Below are 6,946 nucleotides of genomic sequence, written 5' to 3'. Positions count from 1 at the left end.
GGGGGGGGGGGGGGGGGCGGGTGCTATATGGAGTTCTAAATATATAATAGGGATAATGATTGGAATGCATGTCCAAGCACTTAAGATATTAGTTTGGCTCCCGCAAATTTCTCAGTGATTCCTATCCAACTTTTGTCAGATTTTTCTGACTCAAGTTGCATATGCAAAGACTTTTCTAGTAGATTTGAAACAACTTGTGTAGAAGTAGTTGGATTGCACCATTCGGTAAGAATGTTGTATGTAAGTTTAGTTACTAATAGAGGCATGCATACAGTTAGCAAAATGGTGAAAAGGAATCATGTTGATGACATTGAAACCTTTAGATGGGCGAATTAAGAGGAAAATTTTGCTAAAGATTCTATAGAAGAGGCTAACGCTGAGTTAGAAGAGGAAGAGTCAAATGCTACAGTACTACTATAGCTCAAGAAGTTAAGATTAAGAATTTGCGAAAGGAAATTCACAAATTGAAGAAAGAGAAAAAAAAAGGAATAAAGAAATTGAGGCAGCTAAACCAACTAAACCTAAACAACCGGACTCCTCTTGAAGTTCCGAGGACGATAAAATTTTGTAACCACCCCCAGTTGCACAAGTTTCAAAGTTCAAGCCTCCAAAACCATCCAACTTCAAAGGCATGCGAAACTATTAGGTTTTGGAAGACTAGGTCTACGATATGGAAAAATATTTCATAGCAGCAAACATAGATGATCATATGAAAGTTACGTATGTGCAATCCTTTTTCACCGATCTTGGTGGTGCTAAGTGTGCACTAAAAAAGGGCAGACTAGAATTTGGACTAAGATGCAGTTTCATATCTATAAGGAATACTTGCCAGATGATCTTGGTCTAAGACTTCACGCAGAGCTGCGACAGTTAAAGCAACAGGGGGATCTTATGCATTACGTTAATGCATTTGCTTAGAAGTGTATTATGATTGCAAATATGAATGATGAAGATGCTCAAAGTTATTTTCTAGAAGGTTTAAGTTCACTTTTTTGTAATGAGATTTTGAAGTTTAAGCTAAAGATGTATCTAGAGTGTAAAGAGGTAGCATAACAAGTTGCCTTTACTCATGGAACAATACTAGTAGCCGTATGTTGGTACCTCAGACAAAAATAAGAACTCTAGGAATAAACAAAATGATCGAAAATAGAGGGTGGAAAGAAAGTTCTGCCTTAGAGGCTCACAAGCAACAATTAATAAAGATGGTGGTTGGTGACCACCAATAACTTCTTTTGGTCCTAAGCCCTTTATTCCTCCTCCTAGTGGGTACAAATAATAGTAGCTTGCAAAACTTGCTCCTAGAAAAATGAGTAGTGTAAGTCATTACTTCCACTGTGGAGAGACACAACATAAATCCTCGGAATATCTCAACAAGCATAAAACAAGATCTCATGTTAATGTCATGAGGGAAGACAATGGTAGTGAAGTTGAAGGGGTTGACAAGTTGGTCAATGTAGACTATGAGGAAGAGGAGGTGAGTTACTTTCATTACTTTTTTCAAGCCTTTTTCACAGTCAAAGCAAACATTAATCCATTGATGTATTTGGTAAGCTTTATCCACGGATACTGAATCTGAATGATAATTGATACAAGAGCTATGACAATATGATATTTGAAGACATAATTAAGTTGTTAGGATTGAATGTTGAGCAAATGTCACCCATATACTTCTGGTTTGCAGAAGGAGAGCAAGGAGCTAGAAAATTTATGAGTGATGTTCCAATAAAAATATCCAAGTGGAAAGAAAGAGTGGACTTGGTAGTGTTGAAAATCTAGATTTTCAGATGGTGTTTGGGATGGATTTCTTCAACAAATATATTAAAGGGATTTATGGTGTTGGATAAATTCATATCACATTAAGGTCAAAAGGACGTCCTGATGTGTCTTTCAAATTGCAAAAAGACTCCTCAAAGGATTGGGATGTTAAATTCCTAATTGTGAGAGCTGCTCAAAAAACAGCTAAGAAGGGATGTCAAACCTTTTGGGTTCAAGTGATAGAAGCTAAAGGTGTTAATGACTTAGTTCAAATTGGTGACAATGTTGATTCTATACCAAAGGAGATATTGAAATTGTTGGCATGGAATCAGGATTTCTTTTTGAAGGATTTGCCACTAGAGCTACCTCCTAGCCATGAGGTTGACCATCAGATTAAGGTTATTCCAAGTTTTAAACCACTTACAAAGGCTTTATATTATCTAAACATTAAAGAGATGGCTGAACTTAAGAAACAACTCACAGAGCTTCTTGACAAATGTCATATCTGACCAAGCAAGTCATCTTATGGAGTGCCAATCTTTTTTGTTATAGAAAAGGATGGAACCATAAAGATGTGTATTGATTATCAATCTCTCAACAAGATCATGGTCAAAAACACTTATCCTTTGCCCATATTGATGACTTGTTTGACCAACTCTTAAAGGCTAAATATTTTATGCAATTTAATTTGTGGTTTGGGTATCATCAGATATAGATGGAAGATCAAGATATAGAGAAGACAGCCTTTAAGACTTGGTACAAATCCTATGAGTTCCTTGTCATGCCATTTGGATTATGTAATGCTCTAGCAACATTTAGCACTATGATGAATAAAATATTTGGAGATTATCTAGATACATTTTATTGTCCTATATATCAATGATATTCTAATATTCAGTGAAATATTAAAGGATCATTTGAAACACTTGGAGATGTGTTTTTGGATAATTGCACGTAAACTTTCTTAGATATATAGTTGGTGGTGGTATAATTGAGGTGGATCTAAAGAAGGTGGAAGCGGTGAAATCCTAAGAAGTCCCGACCACTATATCAGATGTTTGTTCTTTTCTCAGTTTAGTAGGATACTATTGCAAGTTTGTCTGCAATTATGTAAGAATTGCTCTTTTGTTAACTGAGTTAACGAAGAGTAATATACCATTTCATTAGACACCACTTTGTTAGCATGCTTTTGTATAATTGAAGGAGATCTTGCAGCTACAAGTTGGCCTATTAGCTCAAGATCCTAGATCTTGATAAACCCTTTGAGATGCATTGTGATGCATTTGGCTATATTATTGGTGCCATGTTACAACAAGATTATGATAAAGTAGTTGGTGTTACGGTAAGGTGACATGGTTGTCCCGTTGTGTTCTATTCCAAGAAATTGGATGAAACCCAACAAAGATGGCCAATGCATGAAAAAGAAATATTTGTTATAGTGTCAGTGTTGAAACACTAAAGGTATTATTTGGGTGGACATACCAAAGTTTATATATATAGTAACACACTAAGTTACTTTGCTATGTAGCCAAAGCTTATGTCAAAGCAAGCTCGTTGGCAAGATTGAAATCATCTATAAACCTGGTAAAGATAATATTGTGCCAGACGCATTGAGTCGTCAGGCTCAATTCTAGGCAATATTGGCAATTAGTTTGGATTGGTTAGAGGACATTTGGGCTTTATATGGAAGTGATCCATTGGCAAAGGCAATCTTGCACCATGCAGAGTTGTCAAAATAAAACCCTAGTAGCAAAGCAGTAAAAGTTGCTAGTCACATAAATGTGAAGCTTCACTTCTCAGTTCAAGACGAACTTATTTTCTATAAGCAATAAAGATTGTATCTTCCTTCCAAGGATCTGGAAAAGTTGTTTTTGAGGGAACATCATGATATTCCAACAGTGGGACATAGTGGAAACTGAAAGACTCTTGCTTCATTGAAAAAAGGATTTTTCTGGTTTGGTATGCAAGGTGATATAGTAGACTATGTCTGTTCCTGCCTTATATGCTAGCAATATAAACACAGAACTGAGAAGCAAGCTAGAAAGTTGCAATGCATTTTAGCACCAGTATAGCCATTTCAAAATGTGACACTTGATTTCATCACTTACTTACCAAATTCTAAGGGTTATGATACTTTGATGGTGGTTGTGGATTGGTTGTTGAAGATTGCACACTTCATTCCAATTATGGAAATAGTGAATGCAAAACAAGCAATAAAACTCTTTTTCCATGAAGTAGTGTAAGTTTGTGGTCTTCCTGAAGAGATGATCTTAAATAGAGATTTGAGATTTACAATGAAGTTTTGGGGCATATTATTCTAGTTATTCGATACCAACTTGAAATTTAGTATAGCTTATCATTCTCAAACCAATGGGTAGACCAAAAGTGTGAATGCTCAAATTGAGGATTATCTATGGTACTATATCGCAGCAAACCAATACGGCTGGGTTGAGCATTTAGACATAGTAGAAATCTATTATAATAACACATTTCATAACATTATTGGCTATTCTCCATAGGAGATGCTACAAAGGAATGCTCGTGAGGTTCTTCAATAGATTGTTGTATTGAAACCAATGTCCGAAGCATTGGTCCCAGACTTGTATGCAGAGCAGCTATACCAAGGTTGGTCTAGAACTACTGAGGTGATAGGCAAAGCTGAAGATAGGTATCAACATGATAAGGATCAATATCGTTGGGATATATCCTATCAAGTGGGAGATCAGGTGTGGCTATTTTTCCGAAACTTGAATATTAAGGGATCTTTATCTTAGAAACTGTTAGCAAAATATATTAGACCCTATCAGGTGTTGAAATGAATTGGTGATGTATCTTATTAGTTGGATATTCCACAAGAGATATCTAAACTTCATGATGTGTTTCATGTCAATTTACTGGCCCCATATCATTAGGATCCTAGCCACTCTAAGGATGTTTGTCTAGCTCCGAATGTTATTGATGGTGAATCTAAGTATGAGGTTTAGGCTATTCTTTTGTCTTATAAGGCACGTGATTCTCGCGCATGTGACTTCGGGTATCGAAAGTTACTTGTCGGCTAGTCCTTACGGACACTCTTACCTTACTGCCACGATAGCAGGAGGTCGGTATTGCTGGACCTGTTATCAGTTTCCCACTTGAGCTAGTTGAGAAACTGATCAATGACCATGCACTTAGATTGGATAAACATAAGGTAGGAACCCTATGTGTTTCTTGCTGAGCATACTCGGCCTGGTTTGAGAAACTTGAGTCATTGGCTTGCACTTGCTAGTATCAAGAACCCCCGCGATATTGAGATTGGTCCCTCAACATCGCTAGATGATAGCTTACCGTGTCTGCCAAACACCCTCGCTATCATGCCCTTTGTGTTAGTCTTAATTCGTCCCAAATGCTATTTATGGAAAGTGTCCAGATTTGCTCATTTGGCATATCTACGGAATGTAGAGATCGTCCTGAACACAATGGTGTTCGTCCCATGTCCAAATTCGCAATCTAGGGACATTCCATATTTAGTAAGTTTTGAGCTTGTCCCAGAGACTAACTCCTGATACTAAGGGAGGCTTGGGGTGAAAGCCCAAAGCGTGTGTTCCTCAAGGGGGGGGGGCGGGGGGCTGTGGGGGGTTCCAAATGTATAGTAGGGATAGTGGGTAGGTCGGGCATGGCCGACCAACTTGAGGCATAGTCTAGCTCCCACTTGCGTGCCTGTCCTTGTTCTGCGTCCGGCTTGGGTCTAAGCCCAAGTTCCATTCCATGCTAGCTGGTGGAGTACCCATATCCTCACGTTAGGCCACCGGTATGCCGAAATAGCGCTAGACTCCGTTTGGCTCCGTTTTGCGTGCTGGTCCTAGCATTGGTATGCTGGTTGCTCCAGGACTGTTCCAAGTCGCTCCGGGCTCCTGTCCCTTCGCTCCTTGGGCTATATGCTCGGGAGTTGCTCCGTGGTCCGGTTCCATCACTCCTTGGCGTCACGCTTGGGAGTTTGGCACCATTCCTTCGTTCAGTGGCCCAAGGCCCTGAACCTCGGGTTCCTATGGACATGTGGCACGGACACGTGGTATGTGACACGTGGCATCTGTCACGTGGCACAAAGAGGGTTTAGGTTCCGCTTCGTGGTGTTATCCTATGGTAAATCACCATAGGATAAAGGGTCAAAACCACGTGCGCTACATTTGGTATCAGAGAATGAGTCTCAGTGAGTACTATTCAGTGAGATTGGGCAACTAGTCTCGTTGCATACGCAGAGATGAAAACGATGATCCGAGTGGGTACACGTTTTGGTGCAAAGACTTCGCATTGGTTCCTTGGGATAGGTTTTGGTTACCTTTTTGTTCCATTTTATGTGAGCTTGCTCTTGGGCTCATAGGGTGGACTGAGTTGTTCCGTTACACGAGTTTGTGCTTGGGCTCGTGAGTGAGGCACATTAGCAACTCGAGGTTACACTTTGAGTTGGCAGGATTAATGTTAGCCTATCAGTGGTTCCATGAGTTGTTCCATGTACCATGGGTGAAAGTAAACTTTCCCTGAGTTTGCTATGAGTGGCAATTAGGCTGGTCCGTAGCTGTTTAGCACAGCACTAGTGGATCCTTCCTAGGCATGATTATAATTGGATCAATCAAGACTGTAGGGAATAGTCTATTGGTTCAAGTAATCATTGCCGTGCTCTCTCATAAACTTTTCTTCGATTGAACTGAAGGCAGTGCGAAAGCAAGCTTGAGGTTTGGTCAAAAGATGAGACCGAAAAGAGAGTCGTCAGGGACGAAGGATCAAATACATAAATCATTTTCTCTTCTTGAAGAGATGATCTACAATGAAGTGTTAACTCATTGCTTGGGTTCACATCATGCAATCAAGAGTCCCTATCTTGATGCATGTTGGAGATGGTGGTCTTACAATGGTGAGTTGTGGGATGGATAGTGGTGAAACGTTATACCATTTTGTCTAAGCTTGCTATGGAAGACTGGGGTTGCAATGCTCAATTCTTTTCTAGGGAACCTTGCTATTGCTCCTTGAGTAGCTTGGTGTTGGATTAGTGTTGAGTTTGGTCGGAAAGAGAGTGGCATGAGCTTGTTCGTGTTGTGAACAAAAGTTACCGATGTTGGGTGTTGTAAATCTCTATTGGTGGAGTGTGACATTTATATTGCATTTTGTCGAATTGAGTTGGCACTTGATACTCACATAAACCTTTGAAGTAATG

The sequence above is a fragment of the Selaginella moellendorffii genome, unplaced genomic scaffold (assembly GCF_000143415.4).
Source record: "Selaginella moellendorffii unplaced genomic scaffold, v1.0 SELMOscaffold_1, whole genome shotgun sequence".
NCBI classification, from domain to species: domain Eukaryota; kingdom Viridiplantae; phylum Streptophyta; class Lycopodiopsida; order Selaginellales; family Selaginellaceae; genus Selaginella; species Selaginella moellendorffii.
This window is presented reverse-complemented; position numbering follows the sequence as displayed.